Genomic DNA, 21,531 nt, shown 5'->3' with positions numbered 1-21,531 from the left:
CAGTAAAATAATGAACTGCTGTTTCCATAGGAGAGGGCAGCCATTATATGAACTGAATGTGTTTAAGCATGTGGGGTTTTCGTTCCCAGGTATTGAACTCAGATGACAACAACAGAAAAAGTACTTCTGATATTGGACTCTGGCAGTGAAGCAATAGCTGAACTGTAGGATGTAAGTTTCCATTTAACGGTGTATGACCCTGTCTTCAAATAATGTCATGAGCTTTCAATAGTGACAGAAATGCTGAGGTCTAAGAAGCAAGTGATAAAAATTAGGTTCCATGACAGTGTTGCTGGTTTCCTTGTCTAGTACTGGATGAAGAGCTGAGCAATTTGGGAGAATATTTAAGTAAATATGTTCCTACCCCACACAGGTTTAATGGAATCAGTTGGAGTGAGTCAAGCTTCCAGTGAGGATACTCTTGGGTTTCTACTGGGAAAGATGTATCTTTCATGGTCAAATGAAGGAGGCTTTGAGGCAGAATCAGGACACAGTAATAGTCTGTCACTCACCTTGTTTGGAAACGCTTCAGAATCTGCCCAGACCAGAAGCGAACTGTTGCTGAGGAAAAGTCTGGTCAGGCCTGCCATGCTCTGCCTTCTACTAGTGTGATTCTCACCAGCTCATGTGGTTTAGGAAACGGACAAATGGGTAAACTAATTATAAGAAACATACATATTAAGCAACCTAGATGTGTCAGACTGTTGAAATAGCACTGTGAAGCTAAAATAAACTAATCCCAGAGGAGGAGGAACATGCATAATGCAACGGACATGAGATTCATTGATCTGTAGAACAGTAATGGACAACTGGCCTGACTTTTGAATTACACTCAATGCAACTCATATTGAGAGTGTAATATATCAAGATCTAAATTAGTCATGAAGGCCAATACAGGACTGAGAATAGATGACAGTGTTTGAGCTACCATACCATTATATTTTTAAGCACTATTATTCAAAATTTATGCCAGGGGAAAAGTATTGCATAAATAGTGTGTTATGTTTATGAAGGCATTTGATTTAACAGCACATGAAGTACTTTATAGCAAATAAAAGAATTTAGCAAATAACCAAAAAAACAAAATGAAACAAAAAGGTATAGAGAGTTAAAATAAATTTTGTAGAAAAGTTTGTATAGTTGATTCATTAGCCTTTTATTGCAAAATTAGTAAGGATGACTAGTTATGATTTTTTTCTTATAAGTATTGCGAAAAACTGCAGTATTAGAAAGTGATATAGTATGATGCTATTTCTAGGCTTATAAGTCACATCATGTTTCCTGATAGTATAATATTAGGTGCTATCATGCTGTGAAAATTGTTAAAGAAAATATGTAATATGAATCCAGTTCAAAGAAAGAACATGAAAAAAAATCCCTGCTTTCCTTCTCTTTATCTCTCTCTCTCCATCTCCCTAGTTTGTCATTTCACAAGGTTGCTGTTAAATACTTGCTTATCTAATGATTAAACTGATCTTCTATATGACTCTTTCAGTTAAAAAAGTTGTTTCAAGCTGTAAACTTCTGAATGTGTGGAAACCTTTTTATGCAAAAAATGAGAAACTTGCTGCTTTAAAGTTTTATGGTCTTTGCAATGTGATAAGCCCTAATGCACAAACTTATAATTTTAGACCATCCAGATATACATGTTTACAGCTGAGCTGTCAATGAAAGGGGCTTTCAACTTCCCAAGTCAATATTTCTACAGTGGATATAAAAAGTGTACACACCCCTATTAAAATGCCAGGATGTTCTTCGTGTTTCACTGTTGCAGTCATTACATTTGGGTAATCCTTCTGGCAGGCTGCCCTCAGTCGGCCTGAATTCTAAACTCTTGGGTCCTGCGTCAGCTGTCGTCGTCCCTTCCCTGAAGTCAGGGGTATAAAAGAAGCAGCCAATGCCATTTTCTTTAGTCTTCCTTGCCGCACGGTGCCCGAAGCAGAAGCAGTTTGCAAGTGCCAGTCGGCCAACTCCTGAGATTTTCGAGTTCGAATTTCAGATCCGAAGTCTTCTATAAAGCTAAGTACCCCAATGGGGAAACTTTTTTCTTGCTCCAGAATCGATGTCAGAAAAAGTTAATAACTGTATTTCTTGTGGGAAGCAAAAACCTCATAAGGACTTTCATTCTTACTGTATTCCTTGCCTAGGCCCTGATCATAATTTTCTGGGTTGTCAGTTTTGTGCTAGATTTAACCAACGCGCTATTAAGCGTCGGTATGATTTTGCTTTAAACTACTTTGGACGCAGATTTAATTATCCGGAAATGTCGTCGGAAAGCCATCCGACTACGGGAGTTCACAAAAACCACAAAGAAAAAGAAAGACAGCCGAGGCCCAAAACCGACGACAAAGCTTCTCCTAAGCTGGTTCTCAGTGAGGCGCTTTCACAGCCCCTGATAATTACCGAATCCCACGTGGAGTCGGCCATGCCGCTGGAAACTCAAGTTATTGGAGCCTCGGATGCGGATCCTTCAGATGGGTCCGGAGCCGCTGAGCAGGCACCAGCTTCTGAGGGTGTATTCAGACCCAAACATCTATACATTAAACTTACTTCAAAGGCTAAGACTAAAACACCTTCAAAGGCAAAGAAGCAACCTCAAGAGCCTCATGTACAGGCCTCCATGCCCAAAAAACAGATGCTCAAAATGGCCGAAGACTTGATTACCTTGATCAGGGGTTCCCATCCCCCTCCTGATAAGAGGCCTAGACAAGAGACTATGAATCTTTAGATCAGGTTTCTATTTCTTCTGATTCCTCTTCTGAGCAGGAATATTCCTTTCCCCCCCTATGAGGGTTCTGATGCTGAAGAATCCATACCTTCAGCTTCTCCTCCTGAGGACTATTCTTTTGGGGAAACCTTACATACTATGAGGGAGCATTTTCACTGGGCGAGCCAAAATTTTTCAGAGTCTAAAAAGAGGCTCGGGGATTTCCTGTTACTACCTCAGCACACGCCACTAGCCATCCCTCCTGTGTTAGACGTTGTAGATGATGTGTTTTCAGAGTCTAGCCTTACCCCTGACCCCTTACCTCTGGCTCCTGTTAAGCCTGACAGATATTACAGGGTTCCTGACTCACATAAATTCCTTTTTAAAAACCCTGCTACAGACCCAGAAACCATTTCTCAGGATCTCAAGGGAGTTAAGGCTTCCACTGCAAAAAACCCTAGCCCTTCTGACAGGAATTCTAGGGCACTGGATAGATGGGGAAAAAAGGTTTACACATCTGTTACCTTGGCTATAAGGGCCTTAAACTGTCAGTTCCATATGCTCAAATATCAGCAACATGTCATGGCATTGCTTAAACAGAAAATGTTGTTAAACTCTGACTGTGCAGAAAACAAGAAAATGCAGGATATTTTGCATGCAGCTCAACAAGTTGGAAAGCATACTTTGCAATGTGGTTTTGATTCTTTAGAGGCCTCCTGCAGGGCCGCAGTTACAGGTTTTGTAATTAGAAGGCATGCTTGGTTAAAGGAACAAAATCTGCCTGATCATGTTAAAGTTAAATTATTAGATGCACCTTTACAGCATGATTCTTTGTTTGGTGTTAAGGCAGAAGAGGTGTTAAAGAAAATGGATGACAAGGCTAAATCTATGCAAACGGTCAAAGATTTCTTACAAGTACAGCCACCTAGGTTTAGTAGACACTGGCCAACAAAGAATTGGTCCTTTCCTGTGTCAGACAGACCTCAAAGGGGCAGACCCAGATGCCCTAGCGGCAGATCCCAGGCAGAAGGTTCATACAGGTCAAAGCAATGGGGTGCTTCTACCTCCAAAAGTGGAGAAGACAAATCACAGCCTTACAGGAAACAGTCCCAATGACTTCCCCCTGCCTGCACCAAGCACTTATTTCCTGGCAGCACCTTTAGGGGGAAATGAGCACTTTTTTCTCAAAATTGGCACATTATAACCCAGGACAAGTGGGTTCTAAATATCGTGTCACAAGGCTACAAGTTCCATTTCCATACCCTGCCAAAAGCAAACGGCTGGCCAGATCTGCCAAAAAAATCAATGGGCAGAGGCACAAAAACAAGTCTCCTCCCTCATGGACATGAGGCCCATTCAACAAGTGCATGAGCGGGGACAATGATTTTACTCAAGACTGTTCTTGGTACCCAGAAAGGACAAGGCCTGGAAGCCAATACTGGACCTATCAATTCTGAATACATTCCTGGATATACCAAAATTCAAAATGTTGACTTTGCAGCAGCTACTGCCCATGCTGGGCAAGAATGCTTGGCTTGTAACTTTAGACCTAAAAGAGGCATACCTGCATGTCCCAATCAGACAAATATGCAGAAGATACCTCAGATTCCAGGCTGGCTCAATGCATTACCAATTCTCTGCACTGCCCTTTGGCTTATCTACTGCACCCAGGGTCTTTACAAAGTGCCTGGCACCAGTAATTGCATTCTGCAGACAAAGAGTAATACAAATATATCCTTACTTGGATGACTGTCTAATTCAAGCAGAGAACAAGGACATCCTCCTACAGCATCTGGCATTTGTGAAAAACTTCTAACATGCCTAGGGTACACAGTCAATGAAAATAAATCAAAACTAGTACCCTCTCAAGAGATAATATTCCTGGGTGCAAGCTTAAATACAACTGCTTAGATGGCTTATCTCATGCCAGACAAACAAGGCAACTGACTACCTACTTCAAAATGTTAGCAGCAAAGACCCAACTATCTGCAAGAAAAATTCTGCAGGCTTTGGGCTTCATGGCATCCTGCATCCTACTAATTCCATATGCAAGACTGCATATGAGGAAACTTCAATGGTATCTAAAAAGTGTTTGGACTCAACATTGCCACAGCCTGGCGTTGGCTGCTTCTTTTATACCCCGATGACCTGACATCAGGGAAGGGGCGACAACAGCCAACGCCGGACACAAGACTTTGGAATTCAGGCCAACTGAGGGCAGCCTGCCAGCAGGATTACTCTCATTCCCTGCCTGCAACAGGAGTTTTGATGGTAGGCAAAGGCTTGTCATCAAAACAAGGGACAGCCGTTCACATTACCTCCAGCCAGGCAAATACTAACAACGAATGCGTCAGATTATGCCTGGGGGACCCACATGGCAGGAAGATGCATTCAGAGAACATGGACCTCAAACCAAATGCATCTACATATCAATCAAAAAGAGATGGTAGCTGTTCAAAATGCCCTGACAGCATTCAAGGACCTACTTCAACCAGGACAACTACTGATAAAGACAGACAACACCATGGTCATGTGGTATATAAACAAGTAGGGGGCACATATTCTTACCCCCTTTGCAGACTAGCCATGACTTTGTGGGACACAGCATTGACTTACCAAGTACATCTGCAGGCGCAGTTCCTGCCAGGAAGGAAAAATACTCTGGCAGACGAAATAAGCAGAAACCTCATGGATCACCACGAGTGGCAGCTGGATCCACAAGTCTTCAGCATGATAACAAGGAAATGGGGATGCCTGGACATAGATCTATTTGCCTCCCCTCACAACTACCAACTAAAGAGATTCTGCACAAGGATTTATCATGGACAAGCATGGAAAGTGGACGCCCTATCCTTCAGCTGGAAAAACCTATCCGTATATGCCTTTCCCCCTCTCCCTCTCCTCCTCAAGGTACTCCTAAAGGTCAGAAAGGAGAAGCCAAAGATGATACAGATTGTACCAGACTGGCCCCACCAGCACTGGTACCCAATTTTAAGGAGCTTGTCTCAGTGCCCAGCTTTGACCCTACCTCAAGTACCGCATCTTCTGTCCCAGCAAAACAATCGGATTCTGCACAGACAGCTCAGTACTTTAAACCTGGCAGCATGGCGGATAATGTAGTCATATAAAACACACCTCTCAGCAAAGCTGTGATGGATATCATTTTGGAAGCCAGAAGGCCTAGTACTAGAAAATCCCATGTTGGAAAATGGAAGAGATTCTGTGCTTGGAACCAGGCACAAGGAACAGATACAGCTGTGCCAAATATTCCTCAGATTTTACAATACTTAACTGACATGCTGGACAAAGGCCTATCTTTCTCATCTATTAAAATTCATGCCTCTGCCATTTTGGCTCATTACAGTGTAGAGCCACCAATCTTTTCTCATCCCTTATTAAAACAGTACCTCAGAGGAGCCAAAAATTTAAAGCCTCCAAGGAGATCACCAATGCCTGCATGGGACCTCAACTATGTCTTGGAAAAACTCACCCTGCCTCCTTTTGAGCCAGCTGCTACTGCTGATATAAAGTTTTTATTTTGGAAAACATCTCTGCTCTTAGCAATAACTTCTGCAAGATGAGTTTTGGAGCTACAGGCACTCATGGCTGTGGAACCTTTTATCATTTTTTATCCGGACAGGGTCTCCCTGAGGACTAACCCAACATTTATGCCTAAAGTGGTGTCCAGTGTGGCTCTTAACCAAACCATTCATCTGCCAACCTTTTATCCAAATCCACAGAACAAGGGGGAAAGAATTCTGCATTCTTTGGACGTACACGGACAGCTTAGATTCTACTTGGACAGAAACAAAGTTTTCAGAAAGTTCAATTACTAGTGGCATATGCTGCAGGATCACAAGAAAAGGCCATCTCAAAGCAGTCTATTTCAAAGTGGATAGGCCACTGCATTCGTTTCTGCTACTTATACCATGGCAAGCCAGTGCCTAAGGGCATTAGGCCACATTCCACCAGAGCTGCAGCCACTTCAGCAGCCTTTCTCAGGGGAGTACCAACCAAGGACATTTTAGAGGCAGATACTTTGAGTTCGGTGCACACCTTTACAAAGCACCATCATCTGCCACTCTACTCCAAATCCAGGGCAGGCTTTGCCACTGCAGTTCTGCAGGGTCTCATAACTGCTCCTAATGCTGTTTAGCTCCAGCCTCCCAACCATAGCTTTGGGAATCTACCCAAATGTAATGACCGCAACAGTGAAACGCGAAGAACATAGTATAGTTGTGTACACTTACCATAAATGTAGATGTTCGAGTGTATTTACTGTTGCATTCCAGGTTACCCACCCACCATCCCCCCTTTTCTTCTGATGGAACCTATCTTTCCTTCTCTGATTTATACACCCTATGTGGTGTATTTGCTTATGGATGAAGGTAAAGTTTATATTGCTGGCATGTTATTTTATATATAGATATACATTTTGACTACCCTTTTTGGGGGCACCTGACATCTGGGGCAAGAAAAACTAAAGAAAATGGCGTCGGCTGGTTCTTTTATACCCCTGACGACCTGACGTCAGGGAAGGGGCAACAAAAGCTGATGTCAGACCCAAGACTTTGGAATTCAGGCCAAGTGAGGGCAGCCTGCCAGCAGGATTACCCAAATGTAATGACTGCAACAGTGAATACACTCGAACATCTACATTTATGGTAAGTGTACACAACTGTACTTTTTTGTGATATAAAAAGAGACCACAATAAAACTTTTCTCACCTTTAATATGACCTATAACTTTTACAATTCAATTGAGAAACAAACAAAACTGATAGAGAAAAAAATATAAAAAATAAAAAAATGTACAATAAGCTGGTTGCATAAGTGTGCAACAATACTTTGTTGAAGCACCTTTTGATTTAAACACAGAATTCATTCTTCTTGGGTAGGAGTCTATCAACATGGCACATCTTGACATGGCAATATTTGCCCACTCTTCCTTGAAAAAGAGCTCCAAATCTGTCAGATTGTGAGGGCATGTCTTGTGCATAGCCCTCATAAGGTCACCCCACAGATTATCTATTGGGCTTAGGTCTGGGCTGTGGCTGGGCCATTCCAAAAATTTAATTTTCTTCTGGCAAAACCATTCTTTTGTTGATCTAAATGCATGCTTGGGGTCATTTTCATGCTGAAAGGTGAAATTCCTCTTCAACTTCAGCTTTCTACAGACGCCTGAAGGTTTTGGGCCAAAAGTGACTGGTATTTGGGACCGTTCATAATTCCCTCCACCTTGACAAAAGCCCCAGTTCCAGCTGAAGAAAAGTAACCCCAAAGCATGATACTGCCACCACCATGCTTCAATGTGGGAATTGTGTTCTTTTGGTGATGCGAAGTGTTGTTTTTGTGCTAAACATACCTTTTGGAATTGTGCCAGAAAGTTTAACTTTGGTCTCATCAGACCATAACACACATTTTTCCACATGCGTTTGGGAGACTTGATGTATTGTTTTGCAAAATTTGGCCAGGCTTGGATATTTTTCTGTGTAAGAAAAGGCTTCCGTCTTGCAACCCTGCTCCCATAGTCCAGACATATGCAGAATACATGATATTGTTGTCACATGTAGTACACAACCAGTACTTGCCAGGAATTCCTGAAGCTCCTTCAGTGTTGCTGTAGGTCTCTTGGCAGCCTCCTTGACCAGTTTTCATCTTGTCTTTTCATCAATTTTTGCAGGATGTCCAGGTCTTTGCAACATCACTGTTGTCTCATATTTCTTCCACTTTTTCATGACTGTCTTCACTGTGTTCCATGGTATATCCAATGCTGTGTTCCATGGTATATCCAATGCTGTGGAAATTATTTTGTATCCTACTCATAGGTAGGTACTAGGCTATTGGCCCAAGGGCCTACGTAATCCTAGCCAACAAGGTTCCCTGGCTTATGCCACACAAGAAAGTTATTTTCTTGTGCCACTGTCGAGCAGAGACACAGAAGTGATCCCCGGGGAGTATTTCCTATTTCCCATCCACTCTTCAAGATTTTTCTTGAAGAGTGCTAATGAAGAACTTTGCTTGACATAGATGTGTAGCCTGTTCCAGAGTATGGGAAGTCTCTGGGACAGGACTCTATCCCTCCAGCATGTCCTGTTTATTGTGGTGACAAGGTTTAGGTCCCTAGAGCATGTAGTTCAGAGGGATTGGGATTTCTTTAGGTGTAGCATGTCCAACAGCTCTGGGTTTGACATAGCTTTATATGTTAGGCAGAGATCACCTCGGAGTAGGTGATATGCTACAGAGTAAAGCTGGAATTTTTTGAGGTGGCAGTGTAGGGCATTTGTTTGAGGCCAGTAATCCTCTTTGTGAGGTACTTCTGTGACCCTTCCAGCTGCTGCAGATGTTTTGTGAGGTGCATTCCAAAAGGGGCGTTGTACTCTGTCATGGGTCTGAGTGGAACAATGACCTCTTTTTTCCTGGACAAGAACCCTTTTATGATGAGGTGTGCCATGTAGAAGGACATCCTGACTACTGTGGCAATGTGACTATCAAAGGAGAGACAACTGTCCACCTGGGTCCCAAGGTCTCTCATCACACATTCGGTGTTAAGTAGATTGCTGCCTATGGGGTAGTTCATGGGTACAGAGTTTTTACCAAAGAGGATGACACTGCACTTTTTGGCATTGAGCTTGAGGCTATGGCTCTGACACCAGTCATCTGTCTCAGTGAGGCCCTTCTGTAGGATGTCCACATCATTTGGGGACTTGACTATGGCTCCTAGTTTGCAGTCATCTGCGAACTTCATTAGCCAGAGGCCTTCTGTGTTAGCCTATATTTCAGAGAAGTAGATAGCAAACAGGAGAAGTCCCAGGACTGAACCCTGTGGTACTCCACTTGTCACTGCTTTGAGGTCAGATTTGGAGTCTGCAATTTTTACAGTGTATTCTGTCAGTGAGCCAGTTGGCAACCCATCATGTGATGTAGGGATTTATACCTAGTTTAGTGAGTTTAGCTATAATTCCAGAATGGGGGTTGGTGTTGAAAGCCTTAGCGAGGTCAAGATAGGCTGTGTGAACCACCTTATCCTCAACTATAGCTTTGGTGACTGCCTCAGAGAAGTCAATCAGGTTCAGGAGGCATGATTTGCCTTTCACAAACCCGAACTGGGTGGGATCCAGAGTTTGGAGATTACCAATGTCTTTGTTTATGAGTTCCATGGACTTGCAGACCAGGCTCGTCAGGCTAATAGGTCAATAGTTCCTGGGATCAGTGGTGGCTGCCCCTTTGTGGAGTGGGATAACTGTTGCTGTGCACCATTCAGTGGGCACAAAGCCTGATGCGAGGCTATTATTGAACACGGTGCTTAAGTGGGGAGCCAGTTCATTCTGAAGTTCATGTAAAACTCAGCCTGGGATGTTGTCCGGTCCCATGGAAGTTGTGTTTTTGGCTTTAGAGAGTGCAGCTTTTACCTGCATAGTTGTGATTACAGGGACTCTGCATTCTTCCTGTATAGATATGGGCCCTTTAAGGGCCTATCTGCCAGGATGTTGGCAATATCAGTTGGTTCTGTAATTTTCATGCCGTTGTGCTGTAACTCAGAGCAGATCTGGGTGTTGCCATCGAGATTCTTGACATAGCATTTGTGGTCGTCCTTAGAAGTAGTGGCAATTTTGTTTTCATAGCTAGCTTTGGAGGATCTTATAAGGGATCTCAGCTTCTTACTGAGGCTGACCAGGAAGCTCCTCCACTCATGGGATTTTACTCTCTTTTGCAACAGTTTCTTCCTTCTGTTGTACAGTTTGTTTATGGCAGGGGACCACCAGATTGGCTTCCTTTTTTGAAGGATAGCGTCTTGGTTCTGTTTGGGATAGCACAATCCATGCCCTTGTGTAAGTGCTTATAGAGTGCATTTGTGTAGGATTCAGCAGTTGTAACTGTATTGTCCATCTGCATGGGTGTCATGAAGTTCACCACTTCTGTCTTAAGAAGCATGAAGTTGGTTTTGGAGAAATGTTTTACCTTGGTTTCCTTAATGGGGGGTGGGGCGGGATGTGGATATCAAGGGTGATTAGCATATGGTCAGATCGGACCAACAAGGAGTTGACTTCAGGTGTGGAACACCAGTCACTCATGTTGGTAATGACTAGGTCTAGGATATTGTTGCCCCTGGTGTGGGTGTGGATAAGTTGATCCAGGGCATTGAAGTTTATGAATTCCAGAAAGCGTTGAGATAAGGAGTTGGTACACAAATAGTTTTCCCAGTTAATGGTGGGGTAGTTGAAGTCACCCATTATTAGGGTGCTTGGTTGAACCATAATATTTTTCAATACATCAAGAAAAGAGGAGTGGGCATCCTTGAGCATGGTGCAGGATCTGTAGCAAGTTCCAATTTGGATTGCAGTTTTGCCCAGAGTTAGTTGCACTTGGATAACCCCAGATGCATTATGCTGAGCAACTAGCCTGGAGGTGTGGATATCCTTAATGAATATGGACAAACCTCTGCCTTTGGTGTTTCGGTTCAGGTTACATGGCCGAAAAGTGTGGTATGAGTTATAGCGTGGTAGTGCAGGGGTGCTCTCTGGAGCCTTGAACAAAGTCTCAGTCACTGCACAGATATCGATGTTCTCCATTTTAAGGAGTGCCTCGAGTGAGTGCATTTTGAGATTTAGACTTCTAGCATTGAGTAGCATTACCCTCAGTTTTTGCTTGCCTGTTCCTGTTACGGTGGTGAATGTGTTATTTGAACCTTGCCTAAAAAAGGCACTATAGGGGCAGCAAGAGCCTTTGCCAGTATCTGGAATCCCAGGGGCAACAGGTGCAGGCCATCTGTGGCAAAGCATCGTGGTCTGTCGACCATGTCATCCCAAGCAGACAGATACTGGATCCCCTTAGAATGACACCAGAAGCTTAGCCAATTGTTGAAGTCAATCATTTTTTCCTTGTACTGCAGTATCGTTCTGGGTGATGGCAGACTGCTACTCAGGGCTAGGGTCATACCTGACTGGGCTAGAAGATCAGAGAGCCCTTCCATGTCTCTTTTCATGTAGTCCAGAGAGGTATGTCTCAGGTCCTTCACATCAACATGGACAATGGCAGAGTCATATTTGTACTTGTTGTGGAGTGACCTGAGTGCGTGGGTTATGTGGCAGATCCTGGCACCCGGCAGGCAGCTAACAGTAACCTTCTCCTTGTTTAGCCTGGTGAGTGAGACATCATTGTGCCTGACAATAGAGTCACCTATGACTAGTGTGTTGGGTACGTTGTTTTGCCTTATTGGCTGTGGTTGAGTGGCACACTTGAGTCTGTGGGCTATGTGTCATTTGGGTTGTGTTGGGGGATGGAGATTGCTTGCATTTCTGCTTTGGATGTCTCTGTTGCTTAGACAGGTTGTTACTGAGAGCCTCCGCAAATGTTTTTTTTTGGTACTATGTGTGGATTTTGGTGGTGTAGATTTAGTGAGACTATGTGATGAGTGTGGTACCTTTCAACGAGATCCCTTTGATGTTTTGAAAGCTCTCTGCAAACCATGTTTTTTGCTGTAGCAGGCAACTGAGTAAATGTCAGGAAAATCCTTCTAGGACAGCTGAACTTTATTTGGGGTTAATCAGAGTCTCTTTAATTGATGGCAGGTGTGTACCCAAGAAGAGTGAATGCTGTAATTAAATCAAAAGGTGCTTCATCAAAGTATTAGTTTAAGGGTCTGCACAATTATGCAACCAGCTTATTGTACATTTATTACTTTTTATATTTGTCCCCTAACATATTTGTTTATCAATTGAATTGTGCAGGTTATAGGTCACATTAAAGGTGGGAAAAGTTTTAAAATGATTTATTGTCGTCTCATTTTTTTATATCACAGAAACCTGGCATTTTAACAGGGGTGTGTACACTTTTTATATCCACTTGTTTGGTTCACTGGGACAGCTTATTTATTAAGATATTTATTTATTTATTTGACATTTGTTAACCTGGTTGGTCCAACTGAGCTAAATCCCATTTGCAGTGGCAACCCGAGGAAAAATGCTCCAAATACTTATATATTTTTATGAAAATAAGCAAATTAAAAATAAACAAAGATACTAGAATCAAACAATAGCAATATATAAGTTTATAAGTTTGAGAAATCCAAAACAAATTATAAACATAACTATGGTAAATACAATAGACCAACATGTGAAATAACTTTTGTGCGTTCTTATTACATAAGGAATAGGGGGTAAAGCTGTTTAAGCTTAACTTGGCTTATGCTTGAGTCATGTGATAAGGTGGAACAGATGTGGGGTGTAATATCTTTGGATCTAGACTTTATTAGTAACAAGGAAGATAATTACTTCAAAATGTAAAAGTGAAATACTACCAAACCAGTGAGACTTGTAGACTAACCACTATTGTTGGCTGAAAGAAATTAATGTTACAATTTTAAGATCAAATGGTAAAAAGCCTAATTTCAGGTTTGCATAAAGTTAAAAATTGTTATTATATAGGTATATTTTATACTGAATTGTCAGCCGTATTTTCTAAAATGATTTATATGTATAGTCCAAAGTATCTTTCATATTTTTAATCATTTCTGTAAATATTGTGTATATTTTTTGTTTATCTTAATACAAAAAAATTCCTGGGGAAAAAGTAACTGTATCTGGACCTGATAAGAATTGTATAAAAAACAACTGATATGGTAGAGCATGCTGTACAAAAAATAATAATAATGACAGACATCTCCAAGAGTTGCTCCATTTAATACATACACACAAACACACATACAATCATTTTTCTTCTGTCTTTGTTGGGCTTAATGCATCCCCATGGAGACAATAGAAGAGAAGATGGAGGTAATTGTTGCTTGTTGATTTGACTTTTAAAGCTGCTCTCTAACACTGTATCATTTTTATTACATTTTCTTGTCTGCTGCCCTATCCATTAGTCCTTATCAGTGCAACAGAACAGCATCTTCTTTACAACTGCCTGAAAACCTTCAATAAAGCAGAATAAGTCAAAAAAGTGCAAAAAAGAAAATGCACTGAATGATAAGCCGATGTTAAAATCCCAAATGGAAGCACAGAAAACACCACAAAAAAGTACTGCACACTAAATGATTTCAAAAGATTAACTAAAACAGACAAAAAAGACAGGCAAGGTTAAAAGACTTTTTAGCTATACCTCAGGACAAATCATTAAGGAAAGGAAAATATTTAATTAAGCCACAGCGGACAGTTCAGCATTGTATAAAGCACATAGTTGTCTAAGTTGTACAGAGAGAGGAAAAAGCATGACTGTGACCCAGATAACCTGGGTCTGATTAACCTATTTGCTGGAACAACTGACAAAGGAGGATGGGAGATTTTTCGGAGGAGATGGGTTGTCCAGCCCTCTGCAGTACCAGCAGGTACTGCAAAGTGAGGCACACTGTATGTAGAACATGGGTTTGGGGACTTACTCCTGGCTCTGATTTGATGAGTTCATGTGATGTCTTTATGGAGTGTGAGGAGGAACATACATACATAATCACGGAGGAAGTTATAGCAAGCCCTTACACACATGCATACCGACGGAGGAGAGTATAGTATGTCGTAATTAACAAGCAGACTCAGAGGAAGTTATAGCCGGCCATTACAAACTTGCATACTCACAGAGGCAGGTACTGCAGAGTGGGGCACATTGTATGTAGAATATGGGTTAGGGACATACTCCTGGCTCTGCTTTAGTGAGTCCATGTGATGCCTTTATGGAGTGTGAGGAGGAACATATATAATCAACACAGGAAGGTGTAGCAAGCCATTGCAAATGTGCATACTGACGGAGGAAGTTATAGCAAGCCCTTATACACATGCATACTGACAAAGGAAGTTATAGCAAGCCTTTATACACATGCATACTGACAGAGGATGGTATAGCAAGCCCTTACACACATGCATACTGGCAGAGGAAGGTATAGCCAGTCCTTACACACATGCATACTGACAAGGTATAGCAAGCCCTTACAAATGTTATATAATGGGCGGCACAGTGGTGCAGCGGTTAACATTGTCACCTCACAGCAAGAAGTTCTCCGGTTCAATTCTCGGCTGGGGTGCCTTCTGTGTGGAGTTTGCATGTTCTCCCTGTGTTCGCGTGGGTTTTTTCCGGGTACTCTGGTTTCCTTCCACATTCCAAAGACATGCATCTGGAGCATTTCTCCCCAGGCCTCCGCTGAAAACAGGCTCTGTGGAACCTAGTCGGACATTCCCAGTCAACAAATGTTAAATAAAAAAATAAAATGTGCATAATGACAATGGAAGGTATAGCAAGCCCTTACACACATGCATACTGACAGAGGAACATATAGCAGGCCCTAATTAACAAGCAGACTCCGAGGAAGTTATAGCCAGCCCTTACAAACTTGCATACTCAGAGGCAGTTACTGCAGATTGGGGCACATTGTATGTAAAATATGGGTTGGGGACGTACTCCTGGCTCTGCTTTGGTGAGTCCATGTGATGCTTTTTGGAGTGTGAGGAGAAATATATAATCACACAGAAGGTAGAGAAAGCCATTACAAATCTGCATACTGACAGAGGAAGTTATAGCAGGCTCTTGTACACATGCATACTGACAAAGGAGGTTATAGTAAGCCCTTACACACATGCATACTGACAGAGGAAGGTATAGCAAATCCTTACAAAATGTGCATACTGTCAGAGGAAGGCATCTTAAGCAATTACACACATGCATACTGACAGAGAAAGGTATAACAAGCACTTACAAACCTGCATAGTCACAGACAAAGGTGTAGCAAGCACTTAAACATGCAGACTCGCGCAGAGTAAGGTATAGCAGGCCCTAATTAACAAGCTGACTCAGAGGAAGGCATAGCAAGCCCTCACAAACATGCATACTCAAAGAGGAAGGTATAGCAAACCCTTTTAAACATGCATACTCACAGATGAAGGTATGCTAAGTCCTTACAAACTTGCATACTGACAGTGGTAATTATAGTAAGCCCTCACAAATGTGCATACTTATGAAGGAAGTTATAGCAAGCCCTCACAAACTTGCATACTCTCACAGGAAGGTATAGCATCCCCTCACAGACTCACAGAGGAAGGTATAGCAAGCCCTTGTATCTGCAGGCATTCATATCAGCCTAATTTGGGGATGCATTAGGTCTGTTAATGATGACATGATTTCCAGGATAATATTAGCACTGTCATGTGTTTTCACCTCGAGGTATAGGAATAAAGGGGCTGTACCTGCAGATACCAGATGGTTAGCACAAACAGTGGTTAAAATCATATGTTTACAAAGTTAATATATTTAAACTGCATGGATAAGGGACGTTGCATAAATAATATATCACTAACTAGGAGGAGGATTGCTTGAGCTTGCTACTAACAGCTACTCTCTCTGGTTTCTCCTATAGACCTAGTTGCTCCTTAATGTACTCAGTACTACCCACCTGGTTATGATTGCCCCATTGCTGGATTGGGAAGTTGAATCAGCTCAGAGCAGACCACCCAGCAACATTACATATGCTCATCTATATGTTGGGGGGGTGTATATCCGGGTCTGTATTATATGACCGGAAGTTCATATCATTGAACGCTCTGAAGAGTGAAAATGCCGGACCTCAAAGTGCTTCTTGTGGGATCGCAGTACAGTGGTCGGAATATTTGCCCTTTCCTCACTGTAGTTCAATCTCGGAGTTGGTATATGTATATACCAGAAGGTGTGGGGGGCATAGCGTCCCACAAGGAGTTTGAGGTCTGGCATTTTTGCTCTTTAGAGCATTTGATATTATGAACTTTCATTCATATAATATAGACCCGTGTATCCTAACTGGACAGAACTCCTGATATCACACCCATCAGCACACATTGTGTCAGTTAGTGCCACCTACACACACTTGTATACTAAATTTTAAGAGCAATTTTGTCATGTAATTATGGTGCTGTCACATCACCAGAGATGTAGCAGATTGCATACAGAAACCCCTCCGTACTTCTTTCACTCCTGAAATATGCAAGCTGGCATAAAATGACTACTTTCCACTCTCCAGTTATCAATTTCCATTCATTTGTGTCAGTCAGGGCTTCATCAGTGTGTATATCACAGATCCAAGCCCTAGTTTTCACATTCTTACCTTTTCCCATTCTCTATTTCCTCCTGCATTCTATTGTTCCTTCCCTTCCAGTCCTTTACTGCCTGGTGAACCCACTAGAATCTCTTTGTCCGTGTTCTGACCTGAACCTTCCTCATCTATCTATATAGCTCCAATAACCTGCCAACCAAATGCTGCTTAAGTAAACCTCTATGACGCACTCTCTTTATTCTGTCCATTCTCCTCCAGCCTACGTTGTTTTCTTTATCATGTACCATTCTTTTTCTTTGTTAATTTATTTTTACACAGTTGTCCTTTTGTGCCTAATGTATTTTCAGTGACCTGATTTAACAAATACCTGTTAAGTTAAAAGGTACTTAAATTCTTTTCAATTAACAATTAACCTGGGGTAAATCTGGCTCTGTGGCACTGAGGGATGGGGGCTCGTACTGTAACCCAGGAAACTGGGGTGCAGTTAGTGTCATGAGAACTGGAAGGGCCAGACAGATAGTGGAAGGAGTAAAGGGGTGTTCATAGTTGTTTACTAGGTTAACAGCCACAAGCGCCTTTTTAAGTCTAGCCATTCCTCCCAAATCTCTGACAAGTTCTGATACCCTTGATAAGTGTAAGCATGGGCCTGAGAGATGAGCCATTTACAGGTTACCTGTGTCCATTAGAAACATAGTTGCCAAACCAGGATGAGTTTCCAGAGTCCCATCCAATTGTCCAAGTTGCACTTGAATTGGGTTAGGGAGGAGCTCATGGATGGGGAGCTTGTTCCATAGATGGGGTATTCTCTGGGATACATACCTATCTCTACAGCAGGCCTTATTTATATCACAGGCAAGGTTTAAGTATTTAGAATGGGTATTTCTGGTGCTGTTTGTTTTGTGGATATGCAGGAAGTCAATCAGAGTGGGGTCTGACAAAGCCCTGTATGCCAGGCATAGATCTCCCTTCAAAAGCCTATAGGAGACTGAATACAAGGACAGGGCCTTGAGGCAGTCTGCATAGGACATTTTACTTAAGCCCTGTATTCTTTTAGTGAGGAACCTCTGTGGACATGCCACCTGTTTGATATGCCTGCTTAGGTACATACCAAAGGGGGCCTTGTACTCAGTAATAGGTCTGATGAATGCTGAATACAGTGGAACAATGACTTCTTTAGACTTAGATGCCATACCTTTGTTTAGAAGTTGCACACCATAGAATGATTTCCTCATCACTGTAAACAAATGATGATCAAAGGCTAGTGTTAATATCTGCATGTGTCCCTAAGTCCCTGAATACTGGGTCAACTGTAAGGGGTGTGTTGTCAGTATGGTAGTTACCAGGGATGAATCATCTACATATTTAGTCAGCCAGAGACCAGTGACATTGGTCTTGACTTCTGAGAAGTAAATTCCAAAAAGGAGCAGTCCAAGGACTGATCCCTTAAAGACTGTACTTGTGACTGGCCTCTTTGTAGAAGTGGAGTCCCAATTCTAACTTCATGGGTCCTGTCTGTGAGCCATTTGGCTATCCACCAGGTGGCATACGGGGTTTATACCTAACCTCTTGAGTTTGTCAACAATGCCCGAGTGGGGTATTGTGTCATTTGCCTTGGCCAGGTCAAGGTAGGCAGTGTGAATGATTTTGCTCTCATCCATTGCTTTGGTGACCTTCTCAAAGAAGTCCACCAGGTTTTGTAGGCATGATCTGCCCTTGACAAAACTAAATTGGATTGGGTCCAGTGACTTGAGGTTTACTATATCTCTGTTGATCATCTTCATGATCATTCTTTCTGTGACTTTACATATAAGACTAGTAAGACTTATGGGTCTGTAGTTTCCAGGGTCTGTTGATGGCCCACCTTTGTGCAGAGGGATGACTGTTGCCTTTCTCCATTCATGAGGTATGAAGCCTGTTTTGAGGCTACAGTTTAATAGTAATTCCAGAGGCCCTGATAGGACATGTTTCATGATGCTTAGAAGGCATGCCGGGATGTTGTCTGGGCCCATTGATGCAGTGTTCTTGGTCTTAGAGAGAGCATTAATAACCTGCCCCTAGTGGTAGTAGGGGGAGTTATATTTGATATTTCGTGAGGAAAGGTTGAGAGGGAGAGAGGGGTAAAGTTGGAGCTGAATTTATCAGCCAGGAGGTTTGCAGGTTCAGTATAGGTGGCTCCATTTACAATGAGTTCTGCACACAATTGTGTATTGCTTTTGAGGTTGCATACATAGCTAAAGAATGCTTTGTACTTGTCCTTGGAATAGGAGGCCAAACTTACCTCAAAGTTGGCTTTGGTAGACTTTGTCATCTAAGTTGTTTGTTTAGTTTGAGTAGAGTGCTTTTATCCTGCTGGGTGCTGCACCTCCTAATTTTTGCCATGATTTTCTTCCTGCTTTTATACAGCCTATTGATTTTGTGATTCCACCAGGGTGTCTCGTTTCAAAGTTAGTTCTCTTCTTTTTTCTGGTGTGGTATGGCTACCTCTATACAGTTATTAAAATACTTGTACAGGGCTTCTATAAACAGTTCTGCATAGGCAGCAGTGTTCTTAGGGTTTATGGGGGCTTGAAATTTTGCCAGGTTCTCACTTAATAGCAGGAGGTGAGCCTTAGAATAGTTCCTCAATATTCCATGTTTAGTTGAGGGTCCAGTTTTATTTTTACTTCAAAGGAGACTATTTTGTGGTCTAACCTTACCAGGGAAGGCATTACAGCAGGGTGTGTGCCGCAGACTCCCATTTTAGTGAAAACCAGATCCAGTATGGTGGCCGGTTGGTGTATTGACTATCTGGTCCAGGGAGTTTGTGTTTACAAAATCAAGGAATCTCTGTGCATGTATGTTTGGTGTCGTATAGGATTCCTAGTTAATAGTTGGGTAATTAATCACCCATGGATATGGTATTCGGTTGGATGGTTAGTGTTTCTAATAAGTTTAAATACATGGTATCGGTTTCCTGGATCATAGACAGGAACCTATAGCTTGCAAGGAAGTGGTACTGGATTTTACCTATGGTGATTGGAGCAGCTCAAGTGCATTGTCCTGCTTGACCAGCCTTGAAGTATATTTATTTTTGATGTAAATAGAGACACCTCCACCTTTAGTCCCTGCCTGTAAAGTAGCTGTCCAAAAAGTGCAGAAGGCATTATAACCTTGCACTGCTGGTGTGCTCTCCACAGCTTTAAATCATGCCTCAGTGACCATGCAGACATCAGCATTCTCTAGGGTAAAGAGTGCTTCTAGGGAGTGGAGTTTTGTGTTTAGACCCCTTAGCATTGAGTAGTAATACCTTTTGATTTTCTTGGTTTTGACTTGCTATGTTGGAAGTATCTAAAAGGCACTATGGGGGAAGACAGTGTTTTAGCTAATATTCGAAAGCCTAGAGGAGACAGGTGCACACCATTCCTGGCAAAGCAGCGTGGTCTGTTGAACATGTCTGTCCATGCTGACAAATATTGCACCCCCTTGGAATGACACCAGAAACTAAGCCAATTATTAAAGTCAATCATCTTTTGTTCATATTCTGGCATCGTCCTTGGAGAAGGCAAAATGCTGCTCAATGCTAGGCTCATACCAGCCTGAGACATATTCCAAGAGCTCCATGATGTCTCGTTTCATATAGTCTTGGGAGGTACATCTCAGGTCATTTATTCTCACATGCAGTATGACAGACTCCTATTGTTAATTGTGATCCAGTGACCTGAGTGCATATGTAATGTCGTGTACCCTAGCCCCCGATAAGCAACTGACAATAACTTTCTTCTTACTCAGTCTGGTGATAGGGACATCAGTGTGTCTCATGATGGAGTCTCCAATGACTAGAAGGTTGGATTGTGTGGTGTCTTGCCTTATGGGCTTAGAGGCAGAAGTGTAGCTGTAGGTGTTGATGTGAATGTTGTTTTGAAAGAGCACATTTGGGGCTGCTGAGAGTATTCATTATGTGTACTTTGTCTAGCAGGTCTTTGTGGTTTAGGAAGGTTACATGTAAGTGCCTCAACATATGTATATTGATATGTCTGCTTTGAATTGTGCGTGATGGGTTCAGTGTGTGTACTACTGAGAACTTTATTGACATTAGGAGTACTTTTATGTGAGAGCTTTGCCTCCAGTGACATTGTGTAACTACATCTCTCACATACCATATCAGTTTGTTTGAGAATTAAGTGGTTGTCAGTAAACATGAGGCAATTTCTACATTGCCTCAGGATGCCTATATCCACCAAGCTGGTAACTGAGACGGTAGGAAAGTTCATATTCATGGCAACACACCCTTTTTTATTGATTAGACAGTTGGAGTGAGAATATCAGCTACATCAGGAGTATCTAGTTTGCAACTATGTGGACAGTGCTTGTCACTGCAAACTAGTTGTCCTGTGTGCAACTAGGTATATGAAAAATTTCAATTGAGCTTTTACAGGAAAAATGTCACTCAAGGTTTCTGAGTCTTTGCAAAGCACTACCAAATACTTGAGGGGAAACTAATACCTAGACCCTGAAAATGTAAAGATAAAGTACTTGGGCAGATATTCTTAAGTTAGAAACAAATCAAGCAGTGCTTCCCGAAAACAAAGAATTAGCTTGTCAAGAATTATGAAAAGAGGGAGTCAAATGAATGGCTACTGCCTGGCTACTACTAGTGCTGGTCTCATGACAGCTGCACTCCTGCTGGGAAACACTTCTCCTTTGCTTCTTCTGTTACCAGAAGCAAAATGTTAGCAACAATCCCAAGAAGAGAAACAGGCCACAGCCTGTTTGGAGATCCACAGACTTGGACCAGGTGATGCAAGGGTCTGTAGCCTTTTTCTGGTAGATGCCTC

The 21,531-nt window shown here is 42.2% G+C and overlaps 1 protein-coding gene across 1 annotated transcript in view; it reads left to right on the top strand.

Annotated features, from left to right (window-relative positions):
* The window catches only part of LOC122790048 (gamma-aminobutyric acid receptor subunit gamma-4-like), a 3,058,882-nt gene that overhangs the window by 699,455 nt on the left and 2,337,896 nt on the right, over window positions 1-21,531 (top strand). The window lies entirely within an intron of this gene.

This window comes from Protopterus annectens, chromosome 15.part0 (assembly GCF_019279795.1).
Source record: "Protopterus annectens isolate FY-2018-M chromosome 15.part0, PAN1.0, whole genome shotgun sequence".
Lineage (NCBI taxonomy): Eukaryota > Metazoa > Chordata > Ceratodontiformes > Protopteridae > Protopterus > Protopterus annectens.
Note: the sequence above shows the minus strand (reverse complement) of the source record. Positions and strands in the feature narration are given on the sequence as shown.